The sequence below is a fragment of the Diceros bicornis genome, chromosome 4 (assembly GCF_020826845.1).
Source record: "Diceros bicornis minor isolate mBicDic1 chromosome 4, mDicBic1.mat.cur, whole genome shotgun sequence".
Lineage (NCBI taxonomy): Eukaryota > Metazoa > Chordata > Mammalia > Perissodactyla > Rhinocerotidae > Diceros > Diceros bicornis.
Genome location: NC_080743.1, coordinates 18,110,716 through 18,135,340, shown reverse-complemented (window position 1 = coordinate 18,135,340; position 24,625 = coordinate 18,110,716). Strand labels below are relative to the sequence as shown.

The 24,625-nt window shown below is 35.2% G+C and overlaps 1 long non-coding RNA gene across 6 annotated transcripts in view; it reads left to right on the top strand.

Annotated features, from left to right (window-relative positions):
• LOC131404095 (uncharacterized) overlaps positions 1-24,625 on the top strand; it is a 73,005-nt gene that overhangs the window by 32,685 nt on the left and 15,695 nt on the right. Inside the window, exon 6 of one of the 6 annotated variants that reach the window (XR_009219726.1) lies at positions 21,631-22,694. The exons of the other annotated variants lie outside the window; for them this stretch is intronic. This is a non-coding gene — a long non-coding RNA (uncharacterized LOC131404095). Of the gene's footprint in view, positions 1-21,630; positions 22,695-24,625 lie in introns of those variants that run through there. 6 annotated transcript variants of the gene reach the window in all.

Genomic DNA, 24,625 nt, shown 5'->3' with positions numbered 1-24,625 from the left:
TAAATCCTCAATAGGTGGAATACATAAGTCTGGGAATCATAAGTCTGGGAATCAAATGGTAAAAGTATATGTAGCTTCACTTTCCATCTTTTGCAGTGACTTACTTGGGAAGTTTGTACTTCTCACATCTGTAACTCTAAGCTCTATATGTCTAGAAATGCTAGTTCTTGGAGAGGGAACTTCTAAGTTCCCCAGAGGATGTCTCATGAGTTCCATTTTGTGATAGCTCCCACCTAGTCAGATCAGATTCTTTTTGCCAGGAGACCAACAGGCAAGGAGAGCGGTAGTGACCTTATAGGCTAATTGATCCTTATAATCAGGGGAGATAGTGCTGCTATTACACAAAGAGTGGGTGCCCAGGTGATTCACTGGGACATTTCTTGGTGCTCCCTATGCAATTTGATGGTAAAAGGAAAAGGTAGAGCAGTCATGGTCTGAGAAATTTATGGTGACCAGGGGACCAGACTTTTCAGAGGTTAGGATCTAGTTCACCCAACATGGTAATCTACTTAAACCAGCAGAGGTGCTAGACTAGGGCTTGGGGAATCTACAGTAGATCTTGGAGGAAGGATAATGAGTATCAGATGTAGTCTTGGGCTCTACTTTGTCCCACTAACCTTCTTCTTCTGAGTTGCCCCAGGAAAAGAGACCAACCAGGATTCAGGAGTTTTTCCCAGGTAGGGTGAACCTGCTCTATGAAGCAAATAGACCTGAGTGGCACAAGGGGTCACCTGAAGTGGGTGTGTTATGCTATGCAGGTCTGCTTTTAGGATCTGCCTGATTGTTGGCCAGTGACCGTTCATAGCTAGCTACGTCTATCTCTCTTCCCCTCAGCCTAAGAAAGCTGCCTTTCCAAAGGCTGTCACATTTCCAGGGCAGCCTGCTTCCAGTGACTGGTCAATACGGAGGTACAAAGTCCTGCCTGGCTCCTCTGCCTAGATGGAGGACATCTCTGAAAGGCCTTCCAACTTCTGAGTTCTCAGTAGGAGATGTGCTGTGAGGACACACATTTGATGTGCTGTGAGGACTAATGAAAATTGGCAAAATGCAATATCTCTTATAGTTTAAGAAAGATGTTTTGGGGCCTTTATAGAATTCTTTAGAAGAACTAGAAAGTGCCAGTTGCCTGGGTTTCCCTGGAGATAATATTCTAGAAATCTTCAAAGGGCATGGGGAAGCTTTTTGTTCAGCAGGTCCTGCTATAATCCTCCCAGCTGACTACAGAGATGTTTCCTAATCTCTGTGCCCATTTTCTCCCTAGGTTCAGCCTGCTCCATTCATCGTATGCTTTGTTCTCTTGGGGATTAGCTGTGACAAACTGTGACTAGGCCAAATAGCTGCTTCTCTCTACCACAAACCAGGGCACTATTGTACATGCCCTTTTAAGAGCAAAGTTTCTTAATGACCCTAAGCTTTGACTTAATTATTCTTATTATAGTATTAGTTAAACATTTTTTTTTTTTTAAAGATTTTATTTATTTTTTTCTCCCCAAAGCCCCAGTAGATAGTTGTATGTCATAGCTGCACATCCTTTTAGTTGCTGTGTGTGGGACTCGGCCTCAGGATGGACGGAGAAGTGGTGCCTCGGTGCGCGCCCGGGATCCGAACCCGGGCCACCAGCATCGGAGCGCGCGCACTTAACCACCAAGCCACGGGGCCGGCCCTAGTTAAACATTTTTAAACATAAAATAGGTATAAACTCTGTGTGCTTATCGGCTTTATATAACTATGTATAAGAGAAACTATTTTGCAAGTTCAAGTCAATAAAAACTATAAAACTAATAAAATTTAAATGAAGATCATTAATTTAATGGACAGATGAAGGTGTTTTGTGGAAATTAAACTGCTGCTCACAACCTAATGACAGCAGCTTGATCCAGTGACATCTTGAACACAACTGTGTATTTGGGAGCGAAAAGTGAGTTATAGTATTTGGTTATAGAGTTGTCATCCAGATGATCCACAATACGATTACTGATGAGTTCTTAGGTTACCACACCAAACATACATCTAGGTTTTTAGGAGCTCAGAACTTCAGCAGATTTTTAAAAAAATTAAGTTCGTTGGTCCACTGATGGGCTGCGAACTGCTGCAAAGATAAGTTTTTTCTTTGTTCTTTTGGAGCAATGACAAGCAATTCTATAGAATTTCATCTTCATGTGCAATTAAAGCCTAGTTACCGATAAAACGCTATGTAGTTTATTCATAGTTACCATGATTTAGTGTTTATATGCCAAAATGTGTATAATCCTGGATTTGCTGGCTGTCTTTCTTTCTTCACTATGTAGTCTGGCTGCCACACAGCACTTGGCGATTCTGAGAAGCTTCTAGAGATGCGTGGCACTTCCACCACCCTCAGGAAGGCTGCTTGTGTCAATGTTGTAGAGCTTGTCTTGCGTTGGTGATGATTTTCAATGATTATTCTTGGCTTTTATTTATAAGTTTCTTCCAGTTTAGCGTCACTTTGTTGTGTATTGTTGATTTAACTCTACTCTATAGTGAGTAACAAGGCATAATTTTACCACTAATTTTCTGTCCTTTACTCTTATAATAACTTGACTCTAAGACATGTATTGTGAATCATATATGAATCATCCATGTAACCTAAACCTAACCACCTCCCTCAAATTTAATTGTACAGTGAGTGACATCTGATTACTATCATGGAGTAATATTTCCAATGGAAATTAAGAACAGGCAAGGTAAGTGAGTTTCAGGGCTATTTGCCATGTTGAAATGGGTGCGGGTCAAAATAGTTTGAGCGCTACTATTCTAATTCACAGGAGACCCCAAAGCAGGTTATCTTTGTCCATGGCACTCCTCTAGGAAAGTCACACCTAATAATGAGCTCTTTCACTAAATTATTGTTATGTAAACGTAGTTTTCATAGTTTGCTGCTTAAAATCCTTGAATGACTGCTCACAATTCGAATAAGAGAGAGCGTGGAATGGACCCTTAGTGTAATTCTAGCCATAATAGGTCAGATTTGGTATAAAACTAGTACACGTTGGATGAAATCCAGATGGGTTTACTACCAAATAAACCAGAAGGATCTAATTATAACACTTTCACATTGAACATGGTCCCATGGAATGGATTTTAAGGATAACATAGTGAGAATATAGTGCAAATGGAAACGAGATGGACAGTTCTTTTGATGGATGAGGGATGTAGGTAGAATAGAGGATAGGAGAAATGTGTTGTGGAACACAGACGAGGAGGATATAGGGAACCTGAGTCTGGAGTTATTTTAAGCATTGGCCTTGGAGTATGAAAGGCAAATGAAACAAAAAGCAAAATCTGTGAAATTTAGTTGAATGTCAGAGAAGTCCCTGGCTGAAAACATTTGAAACTGTTATACTAAAATCAGTTTACCATGTTCAGTGTTATTATTATTTGTCTAACTAATTTATCTAATTTAACGCTGTTGAGCACTGTAATAAACCACATGTCTCAGAATTTTGTCGGGCACCTTTCTAAAATAGGGTCCCACATATTTCCTGCTCTCTGAGTTAAGACATTCAATTGTCTACCAATTTCCCTAAGTGTCTTAAGCACAAAATTATGAATGTAAGACAATAAGGGAAAGGCTTAAATTTTTTTTTAAAGCAAGTTACTGGGGGTTATGGGTAGCCTAATAGAACTTTGTCATATTGTATTTCATTTCATGTTTTCATTGTGTTTCTTTATTATTTACATACAATTATGTATGTAAATTATGTATGTCTTGCCTATGAGATATATAATAGTCTTTGGTAAGGACAAATCAATGGCAGTACTTTTGGAAAAAAACCTAGTGGTTAGTTGATGATGGCAAGATTTGTAAAAGCTCTGGTTTTTAAAAAATGGCTTTTATTGCTTATATCTTTCTACAGAGTGAAACAGATGACGTGGATAGTGACATATATAATTCCAACACTCTTCCTTGGAAAAACAGGAATTACCAAGATAGTCTGGCTATACAAATCTATTTCTGAGTCTAATTTCTCAAATTCTCTTGAAGACACAACTGATGGGTTTCTCTTTGCCTAGTTGCTTATTTTTTCTGTCTAAATCTACATGTACATAAAAATTACAAATTGAGTAGCTGGAGTTGCATTAATATAGTTTTTTGACTCTGTGGCATCTTAATTAAACCTTTACTTCTTCATTTTTGCCTCTACCTAAGTAGATACGTCTGAAATGATGTTTTCTTAAACTCATAATGCTAGTTATTTAGGAAAAGCTTTCTGATTAATTCAGTGAATGAAACTCATACTCTGCTTTATCTCTCTGCACTTTTTCAGAACAGCATGGTAATAGCTATGTCTAGAATATTGAAATTCTAGGACACCAGGACAAGTGAATGTTTGGATTTGAGATCTGAGAACTAGATGTGGTCTGTTTTCAGTACAGTTCTGTCTTCTCCAAGTTTGCATAATCCCTACATACTTCTTCATCCTTGACTAGCTGTTCCCACACAATTTTTGCCTCTGGGGTCTTTTCCGTTTATGCCCTGTCAACCATCTCTTCTATTGCTTCCCAACTATGTCCTCCCATTGGTCTATTTTTCTACTAGGAGACATTTTCTGATCTCTTTCAGTGGCTACATACATTGAAGGAAAGGAGACAATTTGGAACAAAAATGTATTTATATATTTTTTCCCAGAAAGTTAGAAAAATTTTAATCTCCCCCAGACTTAAATTTCTTCCCATCACATACAGTAACAAAGTCATATATAACTGCATTGTCTTTGTGCATACAAATGACTTCCTGGAATTTATCCAGGTCTCTTAAAAGTACAGTAATTCATTATTGTGTATACATAATACCCAAACCACCTGCTGGAAAATTAAGTCAAATCATTGAGTTGTTTTGTCAACAAGACACCAAACATTTGGATATTTTTTATTTGGAAGATATCAAACAACTGTTTGTTAATATCTGAATGAGTGGGTATTGTTTAGATAATGATACAGATATCTTTTTTTTTTCATTTAGCTGTTCTGGGTTCATTAGACACAGCTTTGTGGGTGCTTTTAACACCTAGAGAGTAATTATGCACTGTGAACTCATTGCCTATATTTTTCCATAATCAGACTGATTCTGAGAAATAATAATGTTAGTTTCAGTTCACCACACAAGTTCATTTTAATTCTATATGTCGCTTAATCAATAGGTCTTTATATATATACCTACATATATATGAAGTAACACACACAATTCATAGAATTCAGTTTTAACAAACAAAAATTTATTTCATTTTCTCATGCAGCAATATATGAACAAATAGTAACTGAAACATTTATTTTTTATTGTTTTATAAAATGTTCAAAATAAAGGATTTAGACAGGAAAAGGAGGGACAAAAGAAACATTCACCTAATCTTATGTTGGTGTGAATATAAGAATTAATTTATTACATCATTGATATCAGCATACTATTTTTTTTCTTTTCCTGTGAGGAAGATCAGCCCTGAGCTAACATCCGTTGCCAATTCTCCTCTTTTTGCTGAGGAAGACTGGCCCTGGGCTAACATCCGTGCTCACCTTCCTCTGCTTCATATGGGATGCTGCCACAGCATGGCTTGACAAGCAGTGCGCTGGTGCGCGCCAGGGATCCGAACCTGCGAACTCCAGGCCACGGAAGCGAAGTGCGGGCACTCAACCGCCTGCGCCACTGGGCAGGCCCCTCAGCACACTATTTTTGACAAATGAATATTTACTTGTTTGTTTAATCAATTTTTAAATTTCCTTCCTTCCTTCTTAACTTCTGAAGTATTTACACAGTCCTTAACTTGAGCAGACATTTTACGCTACATTTGCCTGGAAATATTTCCAAGTTGCATTGTGGAATCTGTTTTTTATTTGGATTTCTTTTTGGTACTGTTTCTAAAATTTTCTGAACTTGTGTCTACACACACACTCACCATTATATAGAATTAAAATGATGATCAAATCAAACAATTCTTTGGGCTAGTTTTACCAGATTATTCTGTTTTAATAATGGAATTTTTTTGCCACAATAAGTTAAATAATTTATTGACTTTTCTCCTCTTAATCTAATTTAACAAATGTTTATTAAGTCCCCATTTTAAGTACGATGAAGCAATATGTGTACATCTAGCTATTTGGATTAACTAGAAGGTTTAGTGCCGTCAAAGCTGATATATTGATTTAAAAATATAGAAATGACAAATTTTTGTTTTTTGTGATCTGGTTGTACTTCTCCACTCAACCTTACCCTTATGCTTTCTAAGGTAAACTTTTTATACAATATCTTTTTTGTTGAAAATTTAAAATTTAAAAATAATTATTCGTTAATAGCTTTTGTCTGGATAACTCTAACATCTTAAAATTTTGAATCAAATACAATAATTAGGATTTCAAATAATTTGATAAACTAAAATCAGAAAATTTCATACATTAAAATCTCCACTCTACACAGAAAATAAAATTATTTTGCTTGCATATAACATAACTAAAGAGTTTGGAAATTTATACTACTTCCTTTTAAAAATTCCTCTCTTTAGTTTCTGTTTGTTGCTCATATCATCTGCATAACACAATATTTGATAGTCATTTTATTAATCTATACTAAATTGTTATAATGACTTCCATGTGAATTTATATTGCTTATTTCTTTAGAGAGTCAGCAAAATTTATTAATTATCAGAAATATAACTTCTGTAACTGTGTATAGTTTCTGCAACATAAATAAAATGTAACTGTGACAATCTTTGAAAGTAGAGGAAAAAATTATATAGAATCTAGAATAGCAATGATTAAATCACAGAACATTTATTCAAGAGCTAGATTTATTTTTCTCCCCTGCACTAAATGTCAAAATATTTATATATGTCATTTACACAGACACATGTGTAAACACATGTATACTCATATATGAGTACTTAACATTTTGGTCATTTCAATTGTTTAGACAATAGCAAAAACAAAATGGAAAAATACCTCTCCAAAATTATATGAAAATAATTTCCTCAAGTAATATTTCTAAAAGAACAAAATAACAAAGATAATATTACTGTGGCCAATAACACTGAAACGTTGCCTCTTTCTGCAGTAAAAATAATAAGATACATATTTCTTAAAGGAAGGAGAAGAAGACAAATAGTATGAAATACCTAACCAAAGCAAATGGTTTAAATGAGCACATATTGATTAATAAAAATTAAATGAAGAATTGACACACACATAAATCACTCATTGATAAAGAGGAACACTGCATGACCTTCCACCTCTGGGACTTCAGTCAGAGGAGCTTGAGTGTGGCTTCCCACTGTCAGTGCTGAAGAGACTAGTGATGTAATTGTTATTGAATCTGATGCCCTTCTAAATAAGAGCTGAATTTGAAATGCAAATCAGAATTTATTGAATCTTTTATGACACAGTGGAAGAATTAAAGAACTCTGGTTTATGATGAGAAGAAAGGAATCATAACTAGGTAAGAGCTATGTTTTTAGCAAAGTAACAAAACAAAATAAGCAATAAAATTTAGATTTCGAGAGGTTTCATTTTAATATGCAAGCAGATTTTTTTACTAATATGAGGCAATTAAAACATCAAAATAATCATCTTCTAGGCATCTAATCATTCAAACAACTACCTTCCCTTTATCCAAGACACCTATTTAATGGGCTCAAATGAAATTCATATATAAATCTTAAATACTTGAACTCCCATTGTTGATAATGAGAATTGCATGTATGTAGATACTATGCCCAACATTTGTAACCCTTAATTGTGTCAATAATAGTGGACATCTCTGTTTTGGCTTCAGGGAATTGAAGGAGCCTGACAGACATATCCAAGAATCTGTATTTGTATTCTGTAATGCAACATCAAGACATATAACTTGTTTTGGAAGCTCTGCATAATAGAGGGAAACTTTATATAATCCTGGACTTTGTTAGGCTCAACCCAAAGAAATTTAGTGCATAAAAATGTGTTTTAAATCCAAAGGCAGATATGGAGTCACCATTAAAGGAAGATGAGTTATTGTTTTTAAACAAAAACAAACTAGATCTCTGTTGAAACAATGTGGTTCTCTAACTTGACCAGGAAGAATAAAGGACGTCATAAACAGTGGCTAGTTAACTCTTTGGATTCTGTGCAGCATTGATTGTGACACATTTGTAGAGCATGTATTACATGTCAAATCTGGGCCCAAGAAATATAGCAAGCGTTCCCTTCTTAAAGCACCTTGTACTTTTTTTGTGGATGTAAGAAATGTTTAGAGAAGGACACACGTCTTAAACTGTGATTTGGGATAAAGGGTCAACATGAGTTCCAGGACAAGAGAGATCAGTCACCTTGGACTGGTGTTCAGTTGAGCCATGAATAAAAGCTGAATTTATAACAACAAGATACAAAGAGGAGATCATTTTCAGGCAAGGAGTATAATATGTTAAAAGTGAAAAGCTTGAATAACAATATCAGACTGAATGTAGTAATAATAATAGCAAACATTTATTGATTACTTGTGTGAGACTCTGTTCTAAGCACTTTATATCTGCTACCTCATTTCATCATCCATCTTTGTCTTATAAATGAAGAAACAAGAGTCATAGAGAAGTATGTGACTTCCTTAGGGAGGAACTGAGATCCAGACCCAGGTAATCTTGAAGCCAGTTTTCTTGCTTGGTTGAAATGACCAGATATAAAATTTGTTGATTGTGGGAAAGGACCAATTTTGTGCTGACCCGGTATAAACATCCTAGTTGGTTTTACTCACTAATGTCAGGTATGACATATTCTATTTTAAAATCAGGTTATTGGATTTCTCTATCTGTAGCCACAGGAAACTTCAATTCCAATATTTTTGAAAATATGTAACTGGTCATATGGCCAAATGTGAACAGTATATGGCCAAAAAGAAACATTATTCTGTAGTAACTTTTAGCTTAATTGTCTATTTTACGGAGTTTCTCTACTGCCCCAAAGCAAATTAAGTTAGTCAACTCAGAAAAAAAAAATAATTGTAAAGATAAGGTTTGAAATACTAATTGGTCAACTAGAAAAATGAAAAAGTCTCAATTTGTGGACACAGTCTAAACGCGGAAAAACCATTAAATACTAAATCTTGAGGCAAACTTACAAATTCTCTTCCTAAATTAAAATCAAAATTAATATTACAGTCATTACACTATAGAGCTGGATATAAATGTAATTAATTAATGTTAGAAATATCATACAATTTAATAGAATTATTTCACTAATAGATTTTCAATTGAGACTTTTGACTATAAAATAAGTCATTTTGATGGACTTTTTGGGAAAATCTTAATAGACAGAGTTAATATACATTATTTATGCTCAGCAATGTTTTTTATTATGCACATGTGCCCAAAGGCTTAGGCAATGGGCGAGAATTTTTTTTTAAAAATTGAAAGAATAAATAAATTAAATAAAATTAAAGCCACATGTTACTTTTGGGGGGGAGCCATATTTATGTGACTGTTGGCTACTCCATACGTGAAGCTCGAGTCTAGTTTCAGGTAATCTTATGATTAAAAGCCTATTCCCTAAATAGTCTAGGTCAGTGTCTAGTGACATCAGAGAAAGCAATGGATGGAGACTCAAGTATAGCAGATCCTCAAGAATCTTAAACACAATCCATGCAGCCCTTGATATAGCTGTGAGGCATCCTGGCAATTTAAAGAGACACATTCTCCTGAGTAGGCAACCTTGGAGAGGTGTTCAGTACAATATTAGACAGTTTAGATCATCAGACATGGGCTTATTTGAGGCTCTTCACAATCCAAAACCTGAAAAAAATATAGATCAACCAGGATTCTCATCTTTTCCAAAAGACTGTTTAGAAAAGGGATCAGGGGAAATAATGTACTTCTCTATCTACATTTTTCTTGATCATTAAATCTAAGAGAAGAAGGGAGAAAGAAGATGTCTGGAATGCAATGTGAAATTTGTTTTAAAAAAATCTATTATGGATTTACTTCCAATTCTTCCTTTACTATATGATTATGTATTATGACAATGTCATAATACCAAGTTTTTGATGGAATGTCAAAAACATTTTACAAGTCTGTAGCTCTCTGAAACTCAAGTGCCTTTATAACTCTATGAAGTTACTATAATAGGCTTTATTCTTTCTTTTAAATGACTGTCAGAGGGACCTACCATTATCTTGACACTTATATTTGAGAAAATGTTGCTGGAGTTCTTATACACCTTCATGGTAACACTCAATGTCTAGGCTCTTTTGTGGCTTCCTCTTTCTGCTTCTCATTATGTCTAATTAGCTAAGTGTTTTGTCTGTTTTGATCAGCAAGGTTAGAAGCGAGCTGAATTCTGAACACTTTTTGCCCTGCTTTTCGGTTCTGCTTAAGAAATATTTACTGAAGCTCTGGACCCATAAAAATGAAGTGGATTTTGAGATTTTATTGGTGTAATGGAAGAAGAAGTATTGCCCGTTGTTACTATATCCAAAACATTTCAAAAGTACAAGCAGAGAAATATATTTCTATCATCAGAATTTAATATGAAATCATGTTCTTCTGTCATACAGAAAATTTGTCATAGATTTTATCTGCAATAAAAGCTATGTCAATGGTGCCACATAGTACATTTGTAAAGGTTAGAGATATTTTAACCCTCACCTGTGACCAGAATTATAATAATAAGTAATCCACTGAAAAACCAACAGCAGATTATTAAGAGTGTAAAAATTTTCTGCACATATTAATGCAAAACTGCATGGGAATCCACACATTGTAACTCCGTAGGGTCATTTTGAACAATGCCCTTGAAATGATAAATTTATTACGTAAGTAAAAAATATATGATTACAACTTCCATCAATTTCATGTCCTTGTCATGGATTTGTTTTTAACGTCCATAGAGATTATGCTGCTGTATTGGTTAAACTCTCACAAAGGCTGTGAAAACATAATAGCCACATTACTTTTTGAGTTACTTTTTGAAATGTGTATTGTTACAAACTATGCATAATGAACAGTGAATTCTCAGAAAAGTAGGTTTTACTTATCTGGATTTCAATTTCCAAAATTTATATAATTCTCTATTTTTAAACTCTTCTAATCAGAAAAACAAATATGGGAGTAAGTATTTGTAGCTGGATGAACTATTCCTTGGAAAATTAAAGTTGCTGACGTTCACCTCTGTAAAATTATAATATATATTTTTTCTTCCTATTTATATTTCCTGGTGTGACTTTCTAGATAGAATTTACTTTCTCATTTAATTGCACATTATATTTTTATTGTAAGAGCTGAATTTCAGAGGCTACAACTTCTCTGTCAGGCAGTTCAGCAATTGCTGAGCAGCCACAGGACATGTATTTAAGTTACTGTATCCAAAATTGAGTTACAAGAAAACTACAATTCAGAACTAGCTCGAAAAATGAAATGCATTTTTAGATTTTCTTTTTCACTGGATATACACAAGAAACAAATACAAGTTTTACTTAGAAAAACCTTTACTTTTTTTTTTTCTATAGCCGAGACAGTGGAATTGTCCAAGTAACTGAGCGCATTTCTTAAGGCTCATGCTGGCTCTGGTCATTTGATTCTGAAGTGTAGAATGTATTTTGAAGACAAGATGATTAATTTAGGCGGTTTAATCCAAAATTTCAACTTTTGCCTTTTCTTTTAAAACAAGTTTCGTAAAAGCATCTGCAGAAGCTTTGTTTTGATTACCTTTTATCCTTCAGCCTTAGATCAGTATCAGGTTTTCCCCCTTGCTCATAATCCATTATAGAAAATATTGTAGATTTCTACAGCATGACCAAAACTGAACATTATGTTTGCAATTTTCCGTAAGATTTGTATAGTATAAAGTAAAAATGTTTGCTTTAAGAGACATCTGCTATAAATAAAATGACAGTGTAAATTTTCAAGAGAGCTGCACAATGGCTGTGAAGGCTCAAAACATGAGCCTTCCAGAACAGGGTCCAGCACTTAGTGATTTTCCAATGGGTCAACAGTGTTCACCTCAGTGTTCTTGAACCCCTACCCAACTCCTGGTTCTCCCAACCTCCCTCCCAACCCATGAAACTGCAGTGAAGTTAGCCTGTAATGCTTTCAATGCCCCTGTGGATCAGCTTTCACTCTCAGGAAAACATATGAAGGGCATTAAAATACGCTTCCCACTCTCACAAAATATCTCCTCAAAATACTTGAGAAACTCAAACCAGTTACTTCAGAATCTGATAATATCTTTATTGAATAGCATCAGCCAGCTTGAAAGGGTCAGCCCTCCTGGTCAGTGACACATATTCTTTGAGAAGTTTCCAGAACTACTCATCAAAGCTGTGCCTCAGGAAAAATTTGTTAGGGAGAACAAAGACAGACTGGTATTTCTTATTCCAAATTTTCCTGTTAGTATTTTTTAAAAACAAGTAACAAGAGTCCTCATAATATGCTTTTTTTGAATGACAGGAATTTTTTATGTTTCCTAAAGTGAAGATCTCCATAGCGGCTGCGGTCAGAAACTGAGTTGAGAAATCAGTGAGTAAGAATGACAATGACAAAGATATATTGAAGCTCAGAGGAAGCTAGAGCCACTTTATTGAAAATGGTCATTGCAGAATATAAAAAAAACTCATTTAAAAGCTCTTCATTGATGCCACTTATATTTTTTAACATTGAAAGTGAAATCAGAGCATCAAATAGTACTTTAAAATTCAAAATATAAAATTCTGTAGAATAACAAATATATTATATTCAAGCTTTGACCTTAAGAGCTTCAGGGGTTGATGGAGAAATATGTAAACTAAGGCTCATTATTTTCCAGATAACAAGAAAGGAAGTAGCAACTTGTGTGAATATTTCTTCATTTATTTACTGCATATCTAGTACGACAGTACTTTTCAGTATTTATAGAAATATATTTTAAATTGCTTTTTCATTATAAACCCCAAAGGCAAAATTATTTTATTGGAAAATTGATTTGCTATCAAATAAAATAAAGATAAAGGTCTAAACTAGTCAAATGATAGAAATTTAGCTCACAAACATTACTGGATGTGTTATAATAATTTTGTGTATATGTATTTTTAAAACTTTCCCATATTTATTGTTCTCAAAAATGACTTTTTATAGCAATGCAGGAAATGTTAGGCTGCCACTTTTTCAGACAGCAGGTGCCTAACGCACACAGAAATTACATAAATTGTTATGACTATCAAAACCAATTGCCAAATTTTTTTTACAAAATACTTCCCCCTCTTATAAATGGTTTAATTTTCCCCTATCTCTTTGAGTCCTTTATCTTCTCCAATGTCCTACCCTGCAATATGTGTGAAATTTTATCAAAAGCTTTCTGATGTTACCATAAATTACTGTGTAAGCAGAGCTATGGCTTATCTGTCAAGGGGGCTTTTTTTCCTTTCTTTAGCAATTTTCTCCATTTCTATATGTGTGAAAGGTTTTCCCTGCTATTTCTTACCAGGGACTATACCTTAAAGGCTTTGACTTTTAGTAAGGAGCTACAGTAGAAACCTGTTCATAGAATACCCGCTTGACACCACAAAGGGGCAAGAAAAACATTTTATTTCATCTGCTCTTTCTTTAACAAGTATATGGAGAGAATAATTTCTATATGGTGGGGCATATTCCTATGTTAAGTGCAGAAAATGTATTTTTTTACTGTGTTTAATGTATTTTTCTAGCCTTTTTAGTTCATTTCGGTGGTATATTTTGCATGCAATAACTATTTACTATTTTTCCAGTTATTTATTTTTAAATCTCTCACAATATGTTTCATCAGTGAACATGGTAAATGTTAATCTTTTGATAGGAATTATTTTACGGGGCTCTATTGTACCTAGTTAGTCATAATTTTTGACAACCATGCAATTATCTTTTCTATTGTGAGCTTTCTTAAAAAATATTCAAGGTTAATTGGATAGATGTTATACTTTGGAAAGAAGTTATAATGATATCCTATTACAGACTGTATAATCTGGAAAGAGGCTGAATATTACGGTTGTTTTATTACTGCCACAGGCAGAGATGGAGTGAAATTTCTATTTCGGGCAATGCAGGGAAAACGTCACTTTGAAGATTCAGACTTTGAGAAGGATTGTCATGATAACAGGAAATCTCAAAACGACTTTAAAGAAGAAAACCATAAAGCCCTTGGTGATGTGCCTGGGGGGCTCATCAGTCGACTGGAATTCTGTTTCACACTCAATGACCTGTCCTGCCATATCTCTGATTTTACGTAAATGCCACCTCAGGTATATTGAAAAATCCTTTACAAAAATTAGACAACCCGTCCTTCGCTCTATAGCACGTATTAGCCTCACACATATTAGCCCCACAAATGGTTTAAGAAGCAACATAGAAAAGATGTCTCTGAATCTATCCATACTGAGATCAAGGCAGTAATGTAGAAAATGTTCATATTTTCACCAAAAGACTATGCATGTCAACAGTGATCAAATTGTTTTCAAAGGCAACAGCAAAGATAAGAAACAATGACAACAAACAAAACCCTCAAACTATCAAGCTTCCTTCTGGAATGGTACTTTTCTTCTGAGCACAACTACTACATACAGAGGCCTTCACTCTCTGACCACATGGCGTGGGCCGCCTCTGCACACGTGACAAAAAAAGTATTTAGGCCTGCATTCATGCTATAGCTCTTCTTTTGTCACTGTATTTCTCTTGTGTATTTAATGCCTTTGGTGAGAGTAGAGTTCAGAGTGCTGCTTCTGGAGATGATCCATTGTGGGTTACACACCTACCACTCCCAAGAACTGGCTGTGTGAGCTTGGACAAGAGTCACATAACTTGGGGAGTCTGTCTCCCCACCTTCAAAATGGAGATAATAATAGAAACTACATCAAAGTGACATTGTGAGGATTAAAAAGTTAATACATTTATCTATTACCAAATTACCAACTAAATGTACTTATTTATTTAACTTAATAGACTTTATTTTTTTGAGCAGTTTTAGGTTTACAGAAAAATTGGGCAGGAAGTATGGAGAGTTCCCATGTACTCCCCACCTCCAATTTCCCCCGTTATTAACATAGTTCATTAGTGTGGTACATTTGTTATGATTGATAAACCAATATTGAAACATTATTTTTATCTAAAGTCCATAGTTTACATTAGGATTCACTATTTGTGTATATAGTTCTATGGGTTTTGACAAATGCATAATGTCATATATTCACCAATGCAGTATCATACAGAATCGTTTCACTGCCCTAAAAATTCTCTGTGTTCCACCTATTCATCCCTCCCTCCCTCCCCCAAAGCCCTGGCACCCACTGATCTTTTTACTGCCTCCTTAGTTTTGCCTTTTCCAGGATATCATATAGTTGGAATCATACAGTATGTAGCCTTTTCACACTTGCTTCGCTCACTTAGCAACATATATTTAAGGTTCCTCCATGACTTTTCATGACTTGATACTCATGACTTTCTATCACTGAATAATATTCCATTGCTTGGATCTACTATAGTTTGTTTATTCATTCACCTATTGAAGGACATTTTGGTTGCTTCCAGCTTTAGTGATTATGACTAAAGCGGCTATAAACATTCGTGTATAAGTTTTTGTGTGGACATGTTTTCAGCTCATTTGAGTAACAGCACAATTGCTGGATCATATGGTAAGACTATATTTAGCTTTGTAAGAAAGTGCCAAACTGTCTTCTAAAGTGGCTGTACCATTTTGCATTCCCACCAGCAATAAATTGCAGTTCCTATTGCTTCACATCCTTGCCAGCATTTGGAGTTGTCATGTCAGTGTTTTGGATTTTATCCATACTAATAGATAGGCAATGGTATCTCGTTGTTGTTTAGCATACTTACTTTTTAAACAAACATTTACTTGCTTTCATGTACTAAGCATGTTCTAAGGACTGGAGTTAGAAGAGTGAAAGAGACAAAAAGCCTTCTATGGAGCTTGTATTCTAGTGAGTAGAGGCTGAAAGGAAATTAGTGGGTAAATGTCTATAATACGTAGGATGGTGATAAGTGCTGTTACGGAAGACACCTGAGGAAAGAAGCATGTTGAGGTGGGGACTACAATTTTAAATTGTCTGCTCAGAGTAAGTGCCACTGCGAAGATGACATTTGAGCAAAGACGTGAAGGAGGAAAAGTAAGAAGTCATGCTGACATCTGGAGGAAGTGTTCCAGGTAGAGGGAATATCAAATGCAAAGACCCTGGGGAAGGAACACACCTGGAAGGTTTAAGGAGAATCATGGAAGCCAGTGTGAGCAAGGAGGAGATAATATCAAGGAAGTCCTGGGGGCCGCCTTATATAGGAACAAGTAGGACAGGGTAAGCGTTTTGCATGTTACTTTAAGACAAGTGGAAAGCCATTGAAAGGTTTTGAGCAAGAAAGGGGTAAGGCATGACTTATTCTTTAAAGCATCATTGGACAGCCATACCAAAAATAGGTTGTAGGTGTCAAGGGCATTAGCAGGTAGACCAGGTAGGAAGCTATTGCAATAATCTATGCAAGAGACAATGCTGCTTGCCTCAGGTTTGAAGAGTGATTATAAAGTGCTTGTAACATTGCCTATCACATGGGATTATAGTTATTATTTTCCTTGTTATTTTTGTAACTAATATAATAATATAAAATATCCGTATTTCCTACATCATGTTTCCAATTATTATGACATCATATTCTGACATTAATTATTCAACTATTTTCAGTAAAATTATTATAACTGTAGTTATGGATCTTAAAAAAAAAATCCAATCTCTTCTATTTTGTAAAGTTGAAAAGTTCTTATTGGATTAGATTTGCATGATATTGCCAGGATATGTCCTTTAAATATTTTTCCCCTATTGGAACATAGTTAGCTCATTTAAAATATAATTCAGCTCCAATTTGCAATCTTTCTAGCTAGCAAGTCAAAGTGTCATATGAAATAAAGGCAAAGGCTTGTTAAAGTTTTAGGCTCTTAAACATTTTTATTTTTCTTCCCCAGGAAGAGCAAGATTAGGGGGAGGAGTGTGGTTACAATAGTGGTCATTCCGAATTATGAATAGGGGCCATTGGTTGGAGGTTCAGATGTCTGAAAGTGGCACCGGGGTGGGGAAATTGTGAGGAGATGGTTCTTTTTTTTTAAACAAAAGATTAAATCTGGAACGCTAAATGTCCAGTTAGCTATGAATGGGAGAAACTGAATTCAGCCCTGCCACTCTCCTCCTTTCACCCTAGATTGGAATATGGTCATTGGGTCTCAGGAAGCCTCTGGAAACATTAAGTATACTACAAATGAGTAAGAATTCTAAAGTTCACAACACTTCTAAGACACAAAAAACAATTTCTATTGTTTAAAAAAATAGTGTAATTTGAGATAAAATTGAAATAGACCATTTAACTTTACTCCCTTGAGATGAACATAAATATTTTCTATCTCAGTGATTCTGGAAGAATGTTCTAGAAGAATTGGTAGGCTTTAACTGATCTCCCAAAGATCCTCAAACTGATCAAAATGTACAACTTGTCGTTCTCATCATTAATGAAAAATCAGGCTTTATTCTGTAGACCTATCTTATCTGTATCTATAACTAAGAGGTTTTTGTTTTGTTTTGTTGTACTAGTAACCTATGATGTTAACATTTGGTATATATATACCAAAAATATCAAGTTGTTAGAGCTTCCTGAAGACTAATTTAATTTTATACTCAGAAGTGTTGACAATTCTTGAAACTATTCCCTCAGTTTTAGGGGAGGACAATTTGTTATAGGTGAAGCAGAAATGTCTACAGTTGGCCAGGATTTTAATTGCTGTTATCCTTGCTTTTTAATTATAAATTAATTTTTAGTTTAGCTTAATCATTATCACTTTAGTTTCTTATGGGATGTTTCGCTAAGCTTGCAGTGTGTAGTCACGTATATTTGATCTGATAGTATTTTTAGATTGTAATATCCCCAGAGCATTGAATCCCAATGTACTGTGATTTGAATATGAATCATCTATACCCCCTATTGCTAAAACAGATGTCTACATAATTTCCCTCTCTCATCCTTCCACTTGCTTAGGCAATGACATTTTATTGTTATCATTATTCATTGTCCACTGGAAGAAATGAAAAGGTAGGGAATGTGAATTATCGAGTCTTTGCTATGATCAAATAGTTGACAGTTTAGATGAAATAGTGCTACCTGTTGGTATACACACAAATCTTTGTTTCTTCTAACTTTTCATCTTTTATCATGAGACACTTTAGTGATGATTTTTATATGTTTTTCTTCTGCAAGTTACCAGATGTACAAAGACAAGTGAATAGAAAGATGTTCAAAATTTAGGGAATCTTCCATGTGCTTTATTTAGAGTCAGATAGGTCTGCAATTAAGATCTGGCTACACTAATTACTAGCTGTTTGATCATTGACAAGTTTCCTAACTTCATAGCCTCAATTTTTTCATCTATAAATTGGGATCATAATATTTTCTACTTTATTAGGCTATTGAGAGGATTCAATGAGATAATGATGATGGAACATATGAACTTTATTATAGATCAGGCACTATTTGAAGTGCTTTGTAAACATATCAATAAGAAGATAATGATAACCATATTAGCCAATATTTATAGCATGATGACTGGAACGATAAATGATTTTAAAAATTATTCTGGTCAAATGCTAATAGAATAACTTTAGTGAGATTGACAGATTGGATTTTGTTATCAAAACTATCACTTTTGGATGTTAATGAGTGAAATAGGGCCAGCCCAGTGGTGTAGTGGTTAAGTTCTCCTGCTCTGCTTTGGTGGCCCTGGGCTTTGCAGGTTTGGATCCTGGGCGTGGACCTACACACTGCTCACCAAATCGCGCTGTCGTGGTGTCCCACATACGAAATAGAGGAAGATCGGCACAGATGTTATCTCAGGGCGAATCTTCCTCAAGCAAAAAGAGGAAGATTGGCAACAGATGTTAGCTCAGGGAAAATCTTCCTCACCAAAAAAAAAAAGAATTAGTGAAAAATTGATCTGATGTAGAAAAACATATTGTAGACTATCTTTCCATTTACAGGTTAAAACTAATTACAGAGACTCCTTTCATATAAGTGAATGTATTATGGCTAAAGATGAAACTTAGCATCAAGAATATGTCTATTCAAGTGGAGTAAAATCTATTCACTTCTGGAGATATAAATGGTTAAGGCTAAATGAGTCTGTTAGCATATCCTAGTCACACATTGATTCAAATGGTTATTTTCCCCTTATTTAAGCAAAAGAGATAAAAATTAATTTTGACAGATCTAGCAATTATCTGATAACTGCCAGCTAATTTTGTTAAAAACTAGCCAATAGTAAGAAATTCTGGAAACCAAATTTTGCTCCCCAAATAGAAGGACTATGAGCAACAGTCAGTGAAGAAATACAGGGCCACCGTGAAAAAACTCCCTGTCAAGACGGGGTGTGGAGGTATGCTGGGGGGTGGGTGTGTGGATCTGGTAAAGTGCATAGAAGAAGGGAAAGAAAACAAAGAAATGGAACAGAGATTATTTCTCCCTAAGTCCTAGCGCATAAAGACTGATTATTATTAATATTTACACAATACTTTCCATTTTATTAGGAACTTTCAAGGTAACAAGGAATTTTAAAGCGGGACTAGGAGGGAAGAGACGAGGGAAGAGGTCCCAGTCGGCAAATGGCATTTCATTGCCTTGACTCTTACTATTGCTGGGTCCAGTTTTTCTCCAACTCCCCCAGCCCTGCTAAATCCTCTCAGGAAATTGGACCATGGCTTTCCTCTCACATTATTTCTTCGTACTCTGTATCCTGGATTGTCAAATACCCCACATGCCTCCTCTCCCCCCGAAATGGCTTAGTTACTAAATCAGTACAGGTGTGGTAATGGGATGATAAAGGGAAATCCCAATGGTAATACCTAAGCAGTTGTTTCACTAACTGGAAAGCCTGAAAATGTGGGCAAGGTTTAAATAAGACACACAGTGTTAACACAAATTTGTGCGTGAGTGAATAAGCCTGAGAGTTTTAAACACGCCACGTAGTGCTGCTCTTATATGGGGGGCTCACATATTTGTTGGTGAAACATCACTCTTTGATGCTGAAAATTGGGTGACTAATAAAAAAGTTAGTATCTTATTTTAATAAGTCTGAAAGGTGCTCAACATACTATAGAATTTCCGTGAAAACGAGAAGTTTTGGGGTATCGAGAAATGATTATATCAGGAACCAAGTCTAGGATTTGTGAGGCTAGTTGTCAAATGCATTTCAAAAACCATAAGCTGGAAGTTGTAGATGAAACCCAACCCAGGGACAAAGAGCTTGGGCTCTGATGGTTAGTTTTAAGACACTTGGCCATTAGTATAAAAACGTTATTTTCTTTCTTCTGGCCCTTTGTTTCAGATAAGAAAACACGCAAGAGGTAGGAAATTTTTTTCCCCACAGCTGTGATAAATGTAGTCACACTCATGGAAAATGAGTCCCAGTCATACCTAAACTGGTTGGTTTCATGAGCCTTTCTTATTGGGTGAATGTTTAGAATATGACCTGCGTCCTCACCACGCTGCTCACAGAGGGTCAGAAAGGGCATCAGTGGAGTTCTAACAGTACATTTCTGAATTTCTGCCTGAGTCCTGATGGCCCTGATTCCTAGCCTGGGAATGCAACAGAAAGACACTGGGAGGATACTTAAGAAGCGGATGAGTTTATGTAGTTCCTTTTTCCTTGCTTTAACCATAGCTCATTTCCTATGACGTTTTCATATAAGTACTTTCATTACTCTTCATAGTAATGTTTTTCATATGCCACCTATTTCCTATGTATCTCTCTTGAAGAGACAACCTAACAGACAGCCTAAAAGTATTACCTTACTTAGGGGCAGCTACCCCAACAGTAAACTTTTAATGAAGAGTAGAAATTTCTCCCCGAGTCATGAGATTGTGAAGTGCTGAAAATGTGAAGGGGCTCAAGACAATGATGTCCCTAATTGAAAGAGGGGGGAGTGCCACCACTCTTATTGCTACTGGGAATCCCAATATGCTACTACAGAGAGGGAGGCAAAGCAAAAAGAAGACATTTAATGCTTTTGGATATTTATAAGTTAAGGCTTTAAGAATTATCAGAATCAGATCAATCTTGAACCATGTAAAAGCTAACAAAACTGCATCTAAGCCAAAAGCATGGTTAAGACATACTTCAGAGCTAGAATGGCTGCATTTCAATTCTTGCGGTCATCAACTAGTTGTGTGACCTTCGGAAAGGTATTTAATCACTCTGTGTCTCAGTTTCCTCATCAGTAAAATGAAGACCATAATAGAATCAACCAAATAAGGTAGATTATATGAATCAATATATGGAAAGTACTTAGAAAAGTGTCTAGTGCCTCAAATTTGTAAATACTATGTAAACATTGGCTTTATTATAACTGACTAGTTCTTTAAGACTAGATCTTAAGTTTTACTAAGTCAGTTATCATCTGAAAATTACTAAATTGCCTGTCTGTCTAAGGTCAGCCTTTGGTAAAATATGAGGACGATAGAGCCTAAATTGTAGACTTAGTACGATGGATATATACATATATATATATATATAATATGTATTAAATCAAAATAGGTTCTTGTTGCTACTATTTTCATCATGATATTTTGTCACAATCTCAAAGCATTCTACTTAGTGTCTTTTTTTTTTTTCTTTTAGGGATATAAAAAGAGTGACTATTTTAATTCTTCAATACCATTTAAGGAATTCACACATTTGCTTACTCTGGAAAGTGTGTAATTGTGTTTACTAAAACATATGGATGTTTACTATAAATGCTTCATTCCCAGGATCTGCTTTCACATGTGCATATCAGGCATAATGATAATATTTTAACCCTGGTAAAGTAATGCATGCTATATAAATGTGTATAATGTGCTTCACAAGATCATTTTCATCCTCATGTTAATTATTTGAGTAAAATGCAAATATTTAATTGAATGTAAAAATTGATCCTATACATATTTATTTGCTCTATCTATTCTTGGTGTAAACTCAGCATGATTACTACGAGCATAATTTCAACTGACTTCTATGAAGAAGATTTCACAGTCACCTGAAGGAACAGCCTGCAGCCGTCAGTATGGAGAGCCTCCAAAGGAGCTTGCAAAATCTTGGGAGGATTTCTTAAATCTTATGAAAAAAAGAAAGAAAGAAAGTAAAAGGAGATTTCTCCTCAAAAAGAAGTCTGAAAATGCAGCATTAGAAACCAGAGAGTTCTTAATCTATGGACATTTCAGACTCTTACTACAAAGGTTTCTCTTTCATTGTTCATTTTACATTATGGTCTGTCTCATTTCAACAGTTCTTAAAAATTGCTGCATATTCTTAAGCCACAAAAACAGACGAAAATTGAGATGTAAAATTTTCGTACTTTGAAAGCAGTTGCAAAATTTTTTCTTTAAAGGGATCCCACACAAACAAGTGATAAAATCAATGCATTAAGAGAAGCTAGAATACAATATGGTGTGGTTTACCAGTAAATGTAAGCAAGTTTACTTGATTTTATTTCTATCAAAATGTGTCTTGAAAATTTCACTGATTATAGGTCTTCTCTTTTCAGCATATTGTTTAGAGGATAAAGGACAGAAATACTGATGAAAAAAGAATGGATGGGTTTTTTGAATCCCAAATCTTGCTGTTAGTATGTTCATAAGCCATATGTGAATGTTACAGTTCCATACTTTTTTGCCCTTTTTAGGATAAAGCCAAAATATTTTACATAAAATGCAAGGGTTTTTTTTCTTGCCTTAGTTTTCTGTTTTGTTACCTTCAAGGTATACTGTGTTTTTTTTTTTTTTTTTTATTGATATTTTAATGGTTTCTAACATTGTGAAATTTTGGGTTGTACATTTTTGTTTGTCCATCACCCCATATATGACTCCCTTCACCCCTTGTGCCCACCCCCCACCCCCACTTCCCGGGTAACCACAGTCCAGTTTTCTCTGTCCATGTGTTGGTTTATATTCCACATATGAGTGAGATCATACAGTGTTTGTCTTTCTCTTTCTGGCTTATTTCACTTAACATAATACGCTCCAGGCCCATCCATGTTGTTGCAAATGGGACGATTTTGTCTTTTTTTATGGCTGAGTAGTATTCCATTGTATATATATACCACATTTTCTTAATCCAATCGTCAGTCGAGGGACACTTAGGTTGCTTCCACTTCTTGGCTATGGTGAATAATGCTGCAATGAACATAGGGGTGCATAAGCCTCTTTGGATTGTTGATTTCAGGTGCGTTGGATAGATTCCCAGTAGTGGGATGGCTGGATCATAGGGCATCTCTATTTTTAATTCTTTGAGGAATCTCCATACCGTTTTCCATAGAGGCTGCACCAATTTGCATTCCCACCAGCTGTGTATGAGGGTTCCTGTTTCTCCACATCCTCTCCAACATTTGTTGTTTTTTGTCTTGGTGATTATAGCCATTCTAACGGGCGTGAGGTGGTATCTTAGTGTTGTTTTGATTTGCATTTCCCTGATGATTAGTGATGTTGAGCATCTTTTCATGTGCCTATTGGCCATCTGTATATCTTCCTTGGAGAAGTGTCTGTTCATTTCCTCTGCCCATTTTTTGATCGGGTTGTTTGTTTTTTTGTTGTTCAATTGTGTGAGTTCTTTATATATTATGGAGATCAACCCCTTGTCAGATGTATGTTTTGCAAATATTCTCTCCCAGCTGGTTGGTTGTTTGTTCATCTTGATTCTGTTTTCATTTGTCTTATAAAAGCTCTTTAGTCTGATAAAGTCCCACTTGTTTATTTTTTCTTTAGTTTCCCTAGTCTGGGTAGGCATGTCATCCGAGAAGATTCCTTTAAAACCAATGTCAAATAGTGTGTTGCCTATATTTTCTTCTATGAGTTTTATAGTTTCAGGTCTCACCTTCAGGTCTTTGATCCATTTTGAGTTAATTTTTGTGAATGGCGATAGCACATGGTCCACTTTCATTCTTTTGCATGTGGATGTCCAGTTTTCCCAACACCATTTATTGAAGAGACTTTCCTTTCTCCATTGCATGTCCTTAGCACCTTTGTCGAAAATTAGCTGTCCGTATATGTGTGGTTTTATTTCTGGGCTTTCAATTCTGTTCCATTGATCTGTGTGTCTGTTTTTGTACCAGTACCATGCTGTTTTGATTACTATTGCTTTGTAGTATGTTTTGAAGTCAGGAATTGTGATGCCTCCTGCTTTGTTCTTTTTCTTTAGGATTTCTTTAGCTATTCGGGGTCTTTTGTTGCCCCATATAAATTTTAGTATTCTTTTTTCTATTTCTGTGAAGAATGTCATTGGGATTCTGATTGGGATTGCATTGAATCTGTAGATTGCTTTAGGTAATATAGACATTTTAACTATGTTTATTCTTCCAATCCACGTGCATGGGATATCTTTCCATTTCTTTATGTCATCGTAGATTTCCCTCAATAATGTCTTGTAGTTCTCATTGTATAGGTCCTTCACCTCCTTGGTAAGATTTATTCCTAGGTATTTTATTCTTTTTGATGCAATTGTAAATGGTATTATCTTTTTGAGCTCTCTTTCTGTTAGTTCATTATTAGCATATAGAAATGCAACTGATTTTTGTAGATTGATTTTGTACCCTGCAACTTTGCTGTAGTTGTTGATTGTTTCTAACAGTTTTCCAACAGAT